The 17,170-nt window shown below is 38.0% G+C and overlaps 1 protein-coding gene across 2 annotated transcripts in view; it reads right to left on the reverse strand.

The window, feature by feature from the left end:
- PEMT (phosphatidylethanolamine N-methyltransferase) overlaps nucleotides 1-17,170 on the reverse strand; it is an 852,275-nt gene that overhangs the window by 209,205 nt on the left and 625,900 nt on the right. The gene's annotated exons all lie outside the window — the stretch shown is intronic.

Genomic DNA, 17,170 nt, shown 5'->3' on the forward strand with positions numbered 1-17,170 from the left:
GGGGAAGAGTGTTTGGAATTTAAAAATCCAGTATGTTTCCCTTTGTCTCAGACGCGTGAATCTATTATAATGATGACTGTTGGGGATACTCTCCAAAGGTGTAATGCTGAATTGGCATTTGCCTATCCTACTTTTAATGCAATAGTGCCTTGATACACTATGTTTGGGTGAACGTTTGATTATGTTCCGTTTGTGTTCCCCCCACCTTAGTCGTATCTTCCTAGAGGTGCGTCCAATGTACTGGACCCCACATGCACAAGTGAGTGCATAGATTACATACCCAGAGTTACATGTCAAATGTTCTCTGATCTGGTGTTCTTCCCCTGTTGTATGTGATATTATGGATTTTCTTCCGTGTGTGATGGACTTACACATATGGCACCGTGTGTGTCCACATCTATAAGTTCCAATATTGTTATTAGTATTCCCATTTATGTGATCGTAGCTTCTAGGCCCTTTTCTATTGCATTTAAAGTGTTTCTTTGTCATAACAACCTTACTAGGTGCTAATTTTTGTTTCAAGGTTGGCGCCCTCCTATACACTATCTTAGGTAAGGGGGCCAGCACTTTTTTTAGTACGGGGTCTCTAAGCAAAATGTGCCAATGTTTCTTTATAATTCTATTAACTGCTTTAAAGTTGGAATTATATTGTGTGACGAATAGAGATTGTCCCTGATGGCCTGTGTTTTCTGTCCCTTTTTTTGTCTTGCAGGATAATAGCAAATTTCTGTCTAGGGATCTTGCTCTGTTGTAGCCATATTCTATTAGGCCCTTAGGATAGCCTTTTTCCCTAAATCTGTCCTTCAATATAACAGACTGTTCATCATACATATTAATAGAACTACAATTACGCCTAATGCGGCAAAATTGACTGTAAGGAATATTAATTTTCCAGTTATTGTAGTGGTTACTGGAATAATGAAGGAAATTATTACAGTCTACTGACTTGAAGTAAGTAGAAGTGCAAACAGTACCATTGGGCCCCCACGAAAGCAATAGATCCAAAAATTCTATTGTTTGTATCTGTATATTGGATGTGAAGTCTATACCCATAGTGTTGTTATTTAAGAAGTTTACAAATTCTTGCGCTTCTCCAATAGAGCCTTCAAAAATGAATAATAGATCATCTATGTAACGGCCATAGAACACCAGATTGCCCCTCCACTTTGTATTGTAGATGTAAGTTTCTTCGAAAATCCCCATAAAGAGATTGGCAAAGCTAGGGGCAAATCTGGTGCCCATGGCCGTTCCCTTAGTCTGTAAGTAAAACTGATCCAAAAATTGAAAGTAGTTATGTTTAAGTATAAAATCTATCAAAGTAATAAGATATTCTTTTTGTTTATCAGGCATGTATATGTCTCTATTCAAAAAAATCGAGGTCGTTTTTAACCCCCATTCATGCGAGATATTGGAATATAAGGCTCCTACATCGCAGGATAGCCATATATAATTGTTTTTATACTGTATATTTACAAGTTTTTGTAACAGATCTGTGGTGTCTTTAATGAATGAAGGAAGGTGTTGGACATATTTTTGCAAGAACGTGTCTACGTATTCGCTTAGCCTATCAGTTATGCTGTTAATGCCCGCTATAATTGGACGTCCCGGTGGTTTAAGGGCATCTTTATGCAACTTTGGGAGATGGTAGTAGTAGGGTATACTAGGATGGTCTGGAATTAAGTATCTTTTTTCTTTCTTGCTTAGAATACCCATTTTACTACCATCCTCCAAAATTTGAACAAGTTTTTTAGAAAATATTGATGTAGGGTCCTGGGCTAATTTCCTATAATAATTGGTATCATGAATTATACGTTCTGCTTCTCCAGTGTAATCAGAATAATTCTGGATAACCAGAGCCCCACCCTTATCGGCCTGTCGGATGACAATGTTTTTGTCACCCGTCAGACGTCTAAGGGCTTTCTCCTCATTTGGCCAGATTCTCTTATTGCCACTGATATGTTTGGGAATAGTCTCCCAATCATCCAATACCAATTGCTGAAAAAGATCTATGTATGAAACATCTTCTTTAGGTGGATTGAATGTCGACATAGGTGCAAGTGAGGTGTGGATGACAGAGTCAAATAGTTCATCGGACAGCTGTTCAGGGTCACAATATATAATGGGAGATGAATTCCTATTGGGTAGGCTGTCTAGGAGTATAGGTGTGCCCTCTATGTTGTTTTTCCTAAGTGACTTTATGGCGAAATATCTTTGTAATGCTAGTTTCCTCGTGTATTTATTGAGGTCTACAAAGAGGTGGAACAGGTCATGTGTGTTAGGCGGGCAATAGGATAGCCCCCTACCCAAGATCCTTATCTCGTCATTGGATAGGACATGTGAGGAAAGGTTATATATTCCCTTTTTAAGTGTTTCTAATTTCTCTTTTTGTTTGGTTTTGCCTCTGCCTCTCCGTCCCCGTTTGGGAACGGTCTTTTTTTCCCGTTTTGGAGCTGTTTGGGGGGCAACTGCTGGTTCCTCCTCCATAAAGGAGCCAAGTTGGGTGCCCCTAAAAAAACCTCGTTAGAGGTGGTGGCCTGATTCTCATAGTGTGGAATTGTATTATTACCATTTTCACTCTGTCCAGGGTTATTATCAGAATTGAAGGGAGAGAATCTGTTTTGTACTGGGATCATATTTGGGTTGTCATAATGGTTCTGTGTATGGTGTTGTTTAGGGGAAGTGTAGTTACCTTGATAGGGTAGTTGTTTGTTCTGATAGCTCCTAGCTTGATGATTATCACCATTCCAGCTGTTCTGTCGTCTATCCTGCTGCATGTTGGAATAATTCCTACCCTGTCCCAAGTTATGATGGTATTGAGTGTTTTGGAAGTGATAATTAGCTCCCTGATTCACATTCTGGCTGGTCGGTTTTTTCTTATTACCCTTGCCATATGAGACTGTGGTCCAATCATCCTTCTTGTTAGTGCGAGTATAAGTATGAACCTCTCCCTTACTGTAGTCTTCCTCATCCCTCTTTAATTTTTTGTTTTTAATAGCAATGATTTCCATTTGATATTCATCCACTGTTTTTATAGTTTGAATATTTAATTTTGAGTATTCGGGATGCTCTTTCAATGGTTCTAAATCTTTCTGTACAGTGTCTATTTGGATGGATACCTCTGCTACTAATTTTTCCCTATGGGCAATAAGGAGGTCAATAAGGTGGAAGGAGCAATCATCTAGGGCTTCATACCATTTTGTTAATAGGTCCGTGTCATTTTTAAAAGAGCAATTCTTAAATAGCCTCAAACCCCTAGGTATTTGCTTCTTCTCCTTATATTTCTTAAGACAGTCAATGTCCCACCAATGTCTGTGTTCTGTTTTCAAAAGGTCTTCTAATTTCGAAAACAGGGTTTCTACATTAATAGTGGGTGTAATGGTAGGGGGAGACTCTGTGTAGTTGTTACCTTGTTGGTGACTTAATCTACGTTGATTCCTTTCAACAGATGACAGCATGGTGCCCAAGATAAATGTACCTCAATATATGGCTGTCTGTCAGAAGTATTGTGATTGGAATGAAATTCCTAAAGACTTGTAACTAGAAACCAATAATGACATATAATGACATATAACATATAACAGCAAAGAGGTATATAAGCACTGGAATAATATCACCCCAAATCCTGAGATACAGTCCACAGGTAAGAGTCCAACACCAATTGGTGAGAAAAATAAGTCCACAGATCCTTTTTATGGATGATGTTGTTGTTCAAATCTCACCAAAGCAAAGGCTGCTCTCCAACAATTCCAACCAAAAGAATCTGTTAAGAAAAAGCAACAAGAAAGAGGCGCCAATGGTGCAGGTCAATGGAGATTTTTTGGTATAACAAACATGTGCGAACACTAGGTACTCACAATATGAGAAGGCACTCAGTTGTGCCGGTGGACACAGGCTGGGTTTTAACAGCAATCCAGCTGGCTGAACTGGGAGGCAGCTCTCTATCAGCATCCAGTGGAAGGAAATCTAAAAAGTAAAAGTAGGAATAGAGGCGCCAATGGTGCAGGTAAATGGTGGTACAGGTATCACTAATAGCCCAGTGTACACAGGGTACTCACATTTATGGAAGGCACTCACTTGTACCTATAGAGACAGGCTGGATTTTAGCAGCAATCCAGCTAGCTGATCCAGGGTGAGCTGGCTGGTTCGTGGGTGTGTAGAGTGTTGGTACTCTAAAGTAGCATAGCAGGGCGGTACCATATATAACACTGAGAGTGGATTTATATAAAATAAATGAATTTATTTAAAACATATAAAAAGGTTTACCACTCAAAGAATATAATTGGTACATCAGGAATACATGCGACGCGTTTCTCAGTTAAAAACTGTTTCCTCAGGCATGTTTTTACACAGATATTTACTCCTTATATAGGGCTATGCTACTAAACAACACCCACAGCCCACCCCCAACAATTGACATGACACAGACCAATCGGTGTCCCTCATTCAAAATGTTTCCACCCCTGGGGTGATATGAGCACCTAAATACTTGGAGAGGGATGTATTTACTTGTAAAATATATAGACGCCCTTGCTACTTCTTACATTTTGTATATATGTGTGTAAATATTTCGTAGTGGCATGGTATTTTAGTGGCTGATATTTGATGGTAACTAATGTTCGTCAATACTGTGTTCTAATTGGATGTCCCAGCCGTCAATCATCATGTGTTAGTCGGACCTGTGCTACTTGCTTCTGATTCGTCTGTTTAGCCGTCAATACTGTGTTCTAATTGGATGTCCCAGCCATCAATCATCCTGTATTAGTCGAACCTGTGCTACTCGCTTATGATTCGTCTATGTAGCCGTCAGTCAGAGATTCTGGTCACTTGTTGCTAGTAAGTGTAGTATCCAATGGATAGGCTAATTTCAGGCGTGCCCCCATTTTGCTGGCCTTAATAGTACACTACAGTGTGCGCCCATCGAGGGAATCTTATTGGTTACTGCGTAATGTTTGTAACCGGTGTATCCCATTGGTTCTAATGCAAGTTGTTGTATTGAACAGGGATCATTATTGGTCAGCGGGTAATGTCAACAAAGAGCCCTATTGGTCAGCGGGTAATGTCAACAAAGAGCCCTATTGGTTAGTGCCCTAAAAATGATATTGTTAGATCTATGAATGGATCTGAATATATATAAATACAAATAGAGTGAATAATCTAATGATCAACGTTATTTAAGCAGTGATCGTATAAATAAATGGCGCAATAAATTTGCTAAAGTTAAGATAATTTAATAAGTGATAAGTGTGTGAAAGATAAGAAGAAAAGACAAAGTAAAAATATTTTTTGGCACATTATTTGTGCATCCATAACATCGATGAATGCCGATGGCTGTAATTGAGGTATAAGTGATGCGTGAACCTCATAATCATATATGTATAGTCACCATTTAATTCATGAAACGCCTACAATAAGGTTAGAATCTATGTGATGTAAAGACCCATAGTGGGTTGTGCTAGTGTAATTAAATCTTACATAAGAAGATGCTAGTGTTCTATTAAAATTATATAATGTGTAAGTGACAGTGATCATTTTTGTATGAATATAGTGCACCAATAGGAGCCTATTGTTTGGTCAGTGAAACATAAAAACTGTAAGTGTAAATTATATTAATATAATACATTTATCAGATCACACGTATCCAGTCTGTGAGTCATGAGGTATATTAATATAATACATTTATCCAATCTAAACAGGGGCTACACCAAATATCTCAGGTGTATAATCTGTGGGTCTGAGGGCTCTAAGTCTACCGAGATGACCCCCTATCTCGGGTGATCTCCCCTACAGCAAGGTGGAAAAACTGGTTGTTGGTACTACACTATTTCTATCTTTATTATGATAGATGTAAAATAACCCTCTACCATAATATTAAACAAATGCCATAGAATCTATAACTTCATTTAGCCCTGTGGGGAAGAGTGTTTGGAATTTAAAAATCCAGTATGTTTCCCTTTGTCTCAGACGCGTGAATCTATTATAATGATGACTGTTGGGGATACTCTCCAAAGGTGTAATGCTGAATTGGCATTTGCCTATCCTACTTTTAATGCAATAGTGCCTTGATACACTATGTTTGGGTGAACGTTTGATTATGTTCCGTTTGTGTTCCCCCCACCTTAGTCGTATCTTCCTAGAGGTGCGTCCAATGTACTGGACCCCACATGCACAAGTGAGTGCATAGATTACATACCCAGAGTTACATGTCAAATGTTCTCTGATCTGGTGTTCTTCCCCTGTTGTATGTGATATTATGGATTTTCTTCCGTGTGTGATGGACTTACACATATGGCACCGTGTGTGTCCACATCTATAAGTTCCAATATTGTTATTAGTATTCCCATTTATGTGATCGTAGCTTCTAGGCCCTTTTCTATTGCATTTAAAGTGTTTCTTTGTCATAACAACCTTACTAGGTGCTAATTTTTGTTTCAAGGTTGGCGCCCTCCTATACACTATCTTAGTTTTAGTTTTTTTTTTTTTTTTTTTTTTTTTTATACGAGCCAAAGCTTGTACAAAACAATGAATATCAGGAAGACTAGCAATCTTTCTGTGAAAAAGAACAGAAAGAGCAGAGATTTGACCTTTCAAGGAACTTGCAGACAAACCTTTATCCAAACCATCCTGAAGAAACTGTAAAATTCTAGGAATTCTAAAAGAATGCCAAGAAAAATGATGAGAAAAACACCAAGAAATGAAAATCTTCCAGACTCGATAATATATCTTCCTAGATACAGTTTTACGAGCCTGTAACATAGTATTAATCACAGAGTCAGAGAAACCTCTATGACTGAGAATCAAGCGTTCAATCTCCATACCTTCAAATTTAAGGATTTGAGATCCTGATGGAAAAAAGGACCTTGCGATAGAAGGTCTGGTCTTAACGGAAGAGTCCACGGTTGGCAAGTGGCCATCCGGACAAGATCCGCATGCCAAAACCAGCAGAATAAACGAACGCACCTTTAGAATCTTGAAAAAAGAACTAGAGGCGGAAAGATATAAGCAGGATGATACTTCCAAGGAAGTGACAATGCATCCACTGCTTCCGCCTGAGGATCCCTGGATCTGGACAGATACCTGGGAAGCTTCTTGTTTAGATGAGAAGCCATCAGATCTATTTCTGGAAGTCCCCATATTTGAACAATCTAAAGAAATACCTCTGGGTGAAGAAACCATTCGCCCGGATGTAGCGTTTTGGCGACTGAGATAATCCGCTTCCCAATTGTCTATACCTGGGATATGAACCGCAGAAATAAGACAGGAGCTGGATTCCGCCCATACAAGTATTCGAGAGACTTCTGTCATAGCCAGAGGACTGTGAGTTCCTCCTTGATGATTGACATATGCCACGGTTGTGACATTGTCCGTCTGGAAACAAATGAACGACTCTCTCTTTAGAAGAGGCCACGACTGAAGAGCTCTGAAAATTGCACGGAGTTCCAAAATGTTGATTGGTAATCTCACCTCCTGAGATTCCCAAAACCCTTGTGCCGTCAGAAACCCCCATACAGCTCCCCAACCTGTCAGATTTGCATCTGTTGAGATCACAGTCTAGGTTGGAAGAACAAAAGAAGCCCCCTGAACTAAACGATGGTGGTCTGTCCACCACGTCAGAGAGTGTCGAACAATCGGTTTTAAAGATATTAATTGAGATATCTTTGTATAATCCCTGCACCACTGGTTCAGCAAACAGAGCTGAAGATGTCGCATGTGAAAACGAGCAAAGGGGATCGCGTCCAATGCAGCAGTCATAAGACCTAGAATTTCCATGCATAAGGCTACCGAAGGGAAAGATTGAGACTGAAGGTTTCGACAAACTGAAACCAATTTCAGACGTCTCTTGTCCGTCAGAGACAGAGTCAAGGACACTGAATCTATCAGGAAACCTAAAAAGGTTACCCTTGTCTGAGGAATCAAACGAACTTTTTGGTAAATTGATCCTCCAACCATGATCTTGAAGAAACAACACTTATAAAAGACTGGAAAGGTTCTTTCTAGTGAAAATGAGCAAAGGGAATTGAATCCAATGCTGTGGCCATAAGACCTAAAACTTCTATGCATATATAGCAACTGAAGGAAATAATAGAGACTAAAGGTACCGATAGACGGAACCCAATAAAAATTATCCCTTGTCTGATAGAGACAAGGACATTAACAGAAACTATCTGGAAACCTAAAAAAGGTGACCCTTGTGTGAGGAATCAAGAGCTTTTGAAAGAAAAAAAAAAAAAAGATCCTCTAACTATGTCCTGAAGAGCAAGTGAATCATATGAGATTCCGCATCCTCATAAAATAATCTGAATGAAAACAGAAAAATGAAAATATGCATTTATTGTATCTAATGAAAACAAATAATGCTATCAATGACCATAAAAAGGCAAAATAGTTTGAATAAAACTCCAAAACCCGGTTCCTCAAAAGGAACTGGAAGAAATACCCCAGAAGATTCCAGGTCTGAGCAGCGCTTGAACCCCATGGGTGCCCAGCCATGCTTCAACAGTACCCAAAATATATAGGACAGAAACACAGTTAAAGAAAGTGTTAGCCTTACTGGAATAAAATCAAAGAAATTTGGACAAAATAAATTTTAAAGAAGTCTTAACCTGCCCCTTACCAGCCAAGCTGGAATACGGCACGTACATCGCAATATTAGGGAGCTGATTTCGAACTCCAATTATAAACATGTTACTTGGGAAAGAACTCAGGAATTTATTCCTTAATAAGAACAACCAAACTAGTATAAGCTTAAAGTTTTAGTCTTAGAACTCAATCTTGAAGCCCAGAGTAACAGTTAAGAATTGAATTCAATTATAAAACAAATAATTGATTATCTTAAAACAAAAGAAATATGGATTTTTTTTTTTTGATTTTTTTTTAAATCACAAAATTCTTCTAGCTAAAAAAGCTAAAGACATAGATTAACCCTCATTTGCGAAAATATTCAATAAAATGAAGGCGCAAATAAAATTATTAGCATGATAGTCCAGTTTAAAGGACCAGCCAATACAGTGGACTTGCATAATCAATAAATGCAAAACAACAAGACAAATGCAACAGCACCTAGTCTAGTAAATGTTGTCCCTTTAACAATGCTAAAATAAATCATAATCTGATACTTGATCTTAAAGTAAACAGAGAAAATGAAGCAATTGCAATATCCAAATAAATCACAGGACCAAAAAAAGTACCTGAAACTAAATAATTTTCCATAAATAAGATACAACTATCTAAAGGAAAATAAATACTATTTTGCTATAGAAACAATAGCATAATTAGTAGAATTAGAGATAGCCCCAATAAATTGGAGAACCCTCCAAATTGAATTTAACTGCTGGCAAAGAATATAGTTTAAAACCTTTGAAGAAGGAATAAAAGAAAATTCTCAGCCTATTCCATTCCCTAGTATGGGGAATTGGAAAGAAAACCTCTGAAAACACAGAAGAAATAAATAGGCAGAAATAGTGTCAGCTAGTCTAAAGAACTAGTTACCTTAATATCCAAAATAATCAACACCTTTTCAACAAAGAACAAATGTACTTTAACAATAAAAAAGTAGATTTGTTAGTGTCAATATCTGATGAAGAAAATTTCTGAAAGAGAAAAAAACGTCTTCAGAGAAGGATAAATCAGTATGTCGTTGGTCATTTGAAACTTCAATAATTAAAAAAGAAGTGAAAAAGACCTAAAAATTGTATTAGAAGGCACAAAGTCAGACAAAGCCTTTAAAATAGAATCAGAAAAATATTTCTTATAAATCTTCTAAATATTTCTTGTAAGAATGGAAATATATAAAGCATAAATACTAATGGATTCCGCATGTAAAAGTATATCATAATAACTTATTACAAAACATAGCTAAAGATAAACATTTATAACATTTAAAATAAATGAACTTAGCTTTGGTAGAACTGATACTCAGTTAAGCGTTTTTCCAGAAGTGGCTTCTGATTAAGGGACAATCTGAGACATCTTGCAATATGTAATAGAAAAAACAACATATAAAGCAAAATTGAACAAATTCCTTAAATGACAGTTTCAGGAATGGGAAAAAAATGCCAATGAACAAGCTTCTAGCAACCAGAAGCAATAAATAATGAGACTTAAATATTGTGGAGACAACAATGACGCTCAAATTTTTTAGCGCCAAAAAAGCCGCCCACATTATTTGGCGCCACATCCGGTAACGCCGACATTTTTTGGCGCAAAAACGTCAAAAAAATGACGCAACTTCCGGCGACACGTATGACGCCGGAAATGACAAGAAATTTTTTGCGCCAAGAATGACGCAATAAAATGAAGCATTTTCAGCCCCCGCGAGCCTAACAGCCCACAGGAAAAAAGTCAAATTTTAAGGTAAGAAAAAATTTAATTATTCATATGCATTATCCCAAATATGAAACTGACTGTCTGAAAATAAGGAACGTTGAACATCCTGAATCAAGGCAAATAAATGTTTAAACACATATATTTAGAACTTTATATAAAAGTGCCCAACCATAGCTTAGAGTGTCACAGAAAATAAGACTTACTTACCCCAGGACACTCATCTACATGTTTGTAGAAAGCCAAACCAGTACTGAAACGAGAATCAGTAGAGGTAATGGTATATATAAGAGTATATCGTCGATCTGAAAAGGGAGGTAAGAGATGGATCTCTACGACCGATAACAGAGAACCTATGAAATAGACCCCGTAGAAGGAGATCATTGAATTCAAATAGGCAATACTCTCTTCACATCCCTCTGACATTCACTGCACACTGAGAGGAAAACCGGGCTCCAGCCTGCTGCGAAGCGCATATCAACATAGAATCTAGCACAAACTTACTTCACCACCTCCATGGGAGGCAAAGTTTGTAAAAACTGATTTGTGGGTGTGGTGAGGGGTGTATTTATAGGCATTTTGAGGTTTGGGAAACTTTGCCCCTCCTGGTAGGAATGTATATCCCATACGTCACTAGCTCATGGACTCTTGCTAATTACATGAAAGAAATGGCATTATTGGTTATTTAGTTTTTTTTTTGCCTATGATTTTCAGTAAAAACATAATTTATGTAAGAACTTACCTGATAAATTCATTTCTTTCATATTAGCAAGAGTCCATGAGCTAGTGACGTATGGGATATACATTCCTACCAGGAGGGGCAAAGTTTCCCAAACCTTAAAATGCCTATAAATACACCCCTCACCACACCCACAATTCAGTTTAACGAATAGCCAAGAAGTGGGGTGATAAGAAAAAAGTGCGAAAGCATATAAAATAAGGAATTGGAATAATTGTGCTTTATACAAAAAAATCAAAACCACCACAAAAAAGGGCGGGCCTCATGGACTCTTGCTAATATGAAAGAAATGAATTTATCAGGTAAGTTCTTACATAAATTATGTTTTCTTTCATGTAATTAGCAAGAGTCCATGAGCTAGTGACGTATGGGATAATGATTACCCAAGATGTGGATCTTTCCACGCAAGAGTCACTAGAGAGGGAGGGATAAAATAAAGACAGCCAATTCCTGCTGAAAATAATCCACACCCAGAATAAAATTTTAATGAAAAAACATAAGCAGAAGATTCAAACTGAAACCACTGCCTGAAGTACGTTTCTACCAAAAACTGCTTCAGAAGAAGAAAACACATCAAAATGGTAGAATTTAGTAAAAGTATGAAAAGAGGACCAAGTTGCTGCTTTGCAAATCTGATCAACCGAAGCTTCATTCCTAAACGCCCAGGAAGTATAAACTGACCTAGTAGAATGAGCTGTAATCCTTTGAGGTTGAGTGTTACCCGACTCAACATAGGCATGATGAAATAAAGATTTCAACCAAGATGCCAAAGAAATGGCAGAAGCTTTCTGGCCTTTTCCAGAACCGGAAAAGATGACAAATAGACTAGAAGTCTTTCGGAAAGACTTAGTAGCTTCAACATAATATTACAAAGCTCTAACAGCATCCAAAGAATGCAATGATTTCTCCTTAGAATTCATAGGATTAGGACATAATGAAGGAACCACACTTTCTCTACTAATGTTGTTAGAATTCACAACCTTAGGTAAAAAATTCAAAAGAAGTTCGCAGCACCGCCTTATCCTGATGCAAAATCAGAAAAGGAGACTCACAAAAAAGAGTAGATAATTCGGAGACTCTTCTGGCAGAAGAGATGGCCAAAAGAAACAAAACTTTCCAAGAAAGTAATATAACGACCAAAGAATGCATGGGTTCAAAAGGAGGAGCTTGAAGAGCCCCCAGAACCAAATTCAAACTCCAAGGAGGAGAAATTGACTTAATGACAGGTTTTATACGAACCAAAGGTTGTACAAAACAATGAATATCAGGAAGATTAGCAATCCTTCTGTGAAAAAGAACAGAAAGAGCAGAGATTTGTCTTTCAAGGAACTTGCGGACAAACCTTTATCTAAACCATCCTGAAGAAACTGTAAAATTCTCGGTATTCAAAAAAGAATGCCAAGAAAAAAGATGAGAAAGACACTAAGAAATATAAGTCTTCCAGACTCTATAATATATCTCTCTAGATAAAGATTTACGAGCCTGTCACATAGAATCAATCACAGAGTCAGAGAAACCTCTTTGACCAGGAATCAAGCGTTCAAACTCCATACCTTAAAATTAAGGTTTTGAGATCCTGATGGAAAAAAGAACCTTGAGACAGAAAGACTGGTCTTAACGGAAGAGTCCACAGCTGGCAAGAGGCCATCCGGACAAGATCCGCATACCAAAACCTGTGAGGCCATGCTGGAGCTACCAGCAGGACAAACGAACATTCCTTTAGAATATTGGAGAATACCCTTGGAAGAAGAACTAGAGGCGGAAAGATATAGGCAGGATGACACTTGTAAGAAAGAGATAATGCATCCACTGCCTCCGCCCGAGGATCCCGGGATCCGGACAGATACCAGGGAAGTTTCTTGTTTAGATGAGAAGCCATCAGATCTATTTCTGGGAGTTCCCACATTTGAACAATCTGAGGAAATACCTCTGGGTGAAGAGACCATTCGCCCAGGTGCAACGTTTGGCGACTGAGATAATCCGCTTTCCAATTGTCCATACCTGGGATATGAACCGCAGAGATTAGACAGGAGCTGGATTCCGCCCAAACCAAAATTCGAGATACTTCTTTCATAGCCAGAGGACTGTGAGTCCCTCCTTGATGATTGATGTATGCCACAGTTGTGACATTGTCTATCTGAAAACAAATGAACAACTCTCTCTTCAGAAGAGGCCAAGACTGAAGAGCTCTGAAAATTGCACGGAGTTCCAAAATATTGATCGGAAATCTCACCTCCTGAGATTCCCAAACCCCTTGTGCCGTCAGATACCCCCACACAGCTCCCCAACCTGTAAGACTTGCATCTGTTGAGATTATAGTCCAGGTCGGAAGAACAAAGAAGCCCCCTGAACTAAACGATGGTGATCTGTCCACCATGTCAGAGAGTGTCGTATAATCGGTTCAAAGATATTAATTGAGATATCTTAGAGTAATCCCTGCACCATTGGTTCAGCATACAGAGCTGAAGAGGTCGCATGTGAAAACGAGCAAAGGAGATCGCATCTGATGCGGCAGTCCTAAGACCTAAAATTTCCATGCATAAGGCTACCAAAGGGAATGATTGTGACTGAAGGTTTTGACAAGCTGATATCAATGTTAAACTTCTCTTGTCTGACAAGGACAGAGTCATAGACACTGAATCTATCTAGAAACTTAAAAAAGGTTACCCTTGTCTGAGGAATCAATGAACTGATTGGTAAATTGATCCTCCAACCAAGAACTTGAAGAAACAACACAAGTCGATTCGTATGAGATTCTTCGAAAATAAGAAGACTGAGCAAGTACCAAGATATTGTCCAAATAAGGAAATACCAAAACCCTGTTCTCTGATTACAGAAAGAAGGGCACCGAGAACCTTTGAAAAAAAAAAAATCTTGGAACTGAGGCTAGGCCAAACGGTAGAGCCACAAAACTGGTAATGCTTGTCTAAAAAGAGAATCTCAGACACTAAAAGTGATCTGGATGAATCGGAATATGCAGATACACATCCTGTAAATCTATTGTAGACATATAATGCCCTTGCTAAACAAAAGGCAGGATAGTCCTACAGTAACCATCTTGAATGTCGGTATCCTTACATAACGATTCAATATTGATAGATCCGGAACTGGACTGAAGGAATGACCTTCTTTGGTACAATGAAGAGATAAAATAAAACCCCAGCCCCTGTTCCAGAACTGGAACTGGCATAATTACTCCAGCCAACTCTAGATCTGAAACACATTTCAGAAATGCTGAGCCTTTGCTGTGTTAACTGGGACACGGGAAAGAAAAAAATCTCTTAGCAGGAGGCCTTAACTTGAAGCCAATTCTGTACCTTTCTGGAACAATGTTCTGAAACCAGAGATTGAGAACGGAATTGATCCAAATTTCTTTGAAGAAAACGTAATCTGCCCCATACCAGCTGAGCTGGAATAAGGGCCGCACCTTCATGGGTACTTAGGAGCTGGCTATAGGTTTCTATAAGGCTTGGATATATTCCAAACTGGAAATAGTTTCCAAACTGATACCGCTCCTGAGGAAGAAGGATCAGGCTTTTGTTCCTTGTTGTGAGGAAAGGAACGAAAATGATTATTAGACCTAAATTTACCTTAGATTTTTTATCCTTTGGTAAAAAAGTTCCCTTCCTTCTAGAAACAGTTGAGATAATAATTTATTACCCTGGAAAGAAAGGGAAAGCAAAGTTGACTTAGAAGACATATCAGCATTCCAAGTTTAATCCATAAAGCTTTTCTAGCTAAAATAGCTAGAGACATATACCTGACATCAACTCTAATGATATCAAAAGATGGTATCACCAATAAAATTATTAGCATGTTATAGAATAATAATAATGCTATAAAATTATGATCTGTTACTTGTTGCGCTAAAGCTTCTAACCAAAAAGTTGAAGCTGCAGCAACATCCGCTAAAAATATAGCAGGTCTAAGAAGATTACCTGAACATAAGTAAGCTTTTCTTAGAAAGGATTCAATTTTCCTATCTAAAGGATCCTTAAATGAAGTACTATCTGCCGTAGGAATAGTAGTACATTTAGCAGGAGTAGAGACAGCCCCATAACCTTAGGGATTTTGTCCCAAAAAACTCTAATCTGTCAGATGGCACAGGATATAATTGCTTAAACGTTTAGAAGGAGTAAAAGAATTACCCAAAATATTCCATTCCCTGGAAATTACTTCAGAAATAGCATCAGGGAGATTAAACACTTCTGGAATAACTACAGGAGATTTAAAAACCTTATTTAAATGTTTAGATTTAGTATCAAGAGGACCAGAATCCTCTATTTCTAATGCAATTAATACTTCTTTAAATAAAGAACCATTATCAGTATCAGAATGATGATGTTCATTTAAAAATTCAACTGAAAAAAGAGAAGTTTTAAAAGACTTTTATGTAAACTAGAAGGAAAAATAACAGACATAGCCTTCTTAATGGATTTAAAAAATAAAATCTCTTATGTTTATCAGGAACACTCTGAAAATTAGATGTTGACGGAACAGCAACAGGTAATGTAACAGTACTAAAGGAAATTTTATCTGCATTAATAAGTTTGTCATGACATGCAATACAAACAACAGCTGGAGAAACAGATACCAAAAATTTATAGCAGATACACTTAGCTTGGTAGCTCCAGCACCGGGCAGTGATTTTCCTGAAGTATCTTCTGACTCAGTTGCAACGTGGAACATCTTGCAATATGTAATAGAAAAAACAACATATAAAGCAAAATTGATCAAATTCCTTAAATGACAGTTTCAGGAATGGGAAAAAATGCCAAAAAAACAAGCTTCTAGCAACCAGAAGTAATGAAAAATGAGACTTAAATAATGTGGAGACAAAAGCGACGCCCATATTTTTTTAGCGCCAAATAAGACGCCCACATTATTTGGCGCCTAAATGCTTTTGGCGCCAAAAATGACGCCACATCCGGAACGCCGACATTTTTGGCGCAAAATAACGTCAAAAAATGACGCAACTTCCGGCGACACGTATGACGCCGGAAACGGAAAAGATTTTTTGCGCCAAAAAAGTCCGCGCCAAGAATGACGCAATAAAATGAAGCATTTTCAGCCCCCGCGAGCCTAACAGCCCACAGGGAAAAAAGAGTCAAATTTTTGAAGGTAAGAAAAAATGATTAATTCAAATGCATTATCCCAAATATGAAACTGACTGTCTGAAAAATAAGGAATGTTGAACATTCTGAGTCAAGGCAAATAAATGTTTGAATACATATATTTAGAACTTATAAACAAAGTGCCCAACCATAGCTTAGAGTGTCACAGAAAATAAGATTTACTTACCCCAGGACACTCATCTACATGTTTGTAGAAAGCCAAACCAGTACTGAAACGAGAATCAGCAGAGGTAATGGTATATAAATAAGAGTATATCGTCGATCTGAAAAGGGAGGTAAGAGATGAATCTCTACGACCGATAACAGAGAACCTATGAAATAGACCCAGTAGAAGGAGATCACTGCATTCAAATAGGCAATACTCTCCTCACATCCCTCTGACATTCACTGCACGCTGAGAGGAAAACCGGGCTCCAACTTGCTGCGGAGCGCATATCAACGTAGAATCTAGCACAAACTTACTTCACCACCTCCATAGGAGGCAAAGTTTGTAAAACTGAATTGTGGGTGTGGTGAGGGGTGTATTTATAGGCATTTTAAGGTTTGGGAAACTTTGCCCCTCCTGGTAGGAATGTATATCCCATACGTCACTAGCTCATGGACTCTTGCTAATTACATGAAAGAAATTATTGTGTAGCACATTTCAAATTTGATGCTAGCTACAGCTGCTGTTTGAGTTCATTTACTTGATTGTTTTGCACATAATAAAGTTTTCTAGGACTATACTGGATAATTGGTAAAAAAAACACAAAAAAACATAATTTATGCTTACCTGATAAATTTATTTCTCTTGTGGTGTATCCAGTCCACGGATCATCCATTACTTGTGGGATATTCTCCTTCCCAACAGGAAGTTGCAAGAGGACACCCACAGCAGAGCTGTCCATATAGCTCCTCCCCTAACTGCCATATCCAGTCATTCGACCGAAGACAAGCAAGAGAAAGGAGAAACCATAGGGTGCAGTGGTGACTGTAG

This window comes from Bombina bombina, chromosome 11 (assembly GCF_027579735.1).
Source record: "Bombina bombina isolate aBomBom1 chromosome 11, aBomBom1.pri, whole genome shotgun sequence".
NCBI lineage: Eukaryota > Metazoa > Chordata > Amphibia > Anura > Bombinatoridae > Bombina > Bombina bombina.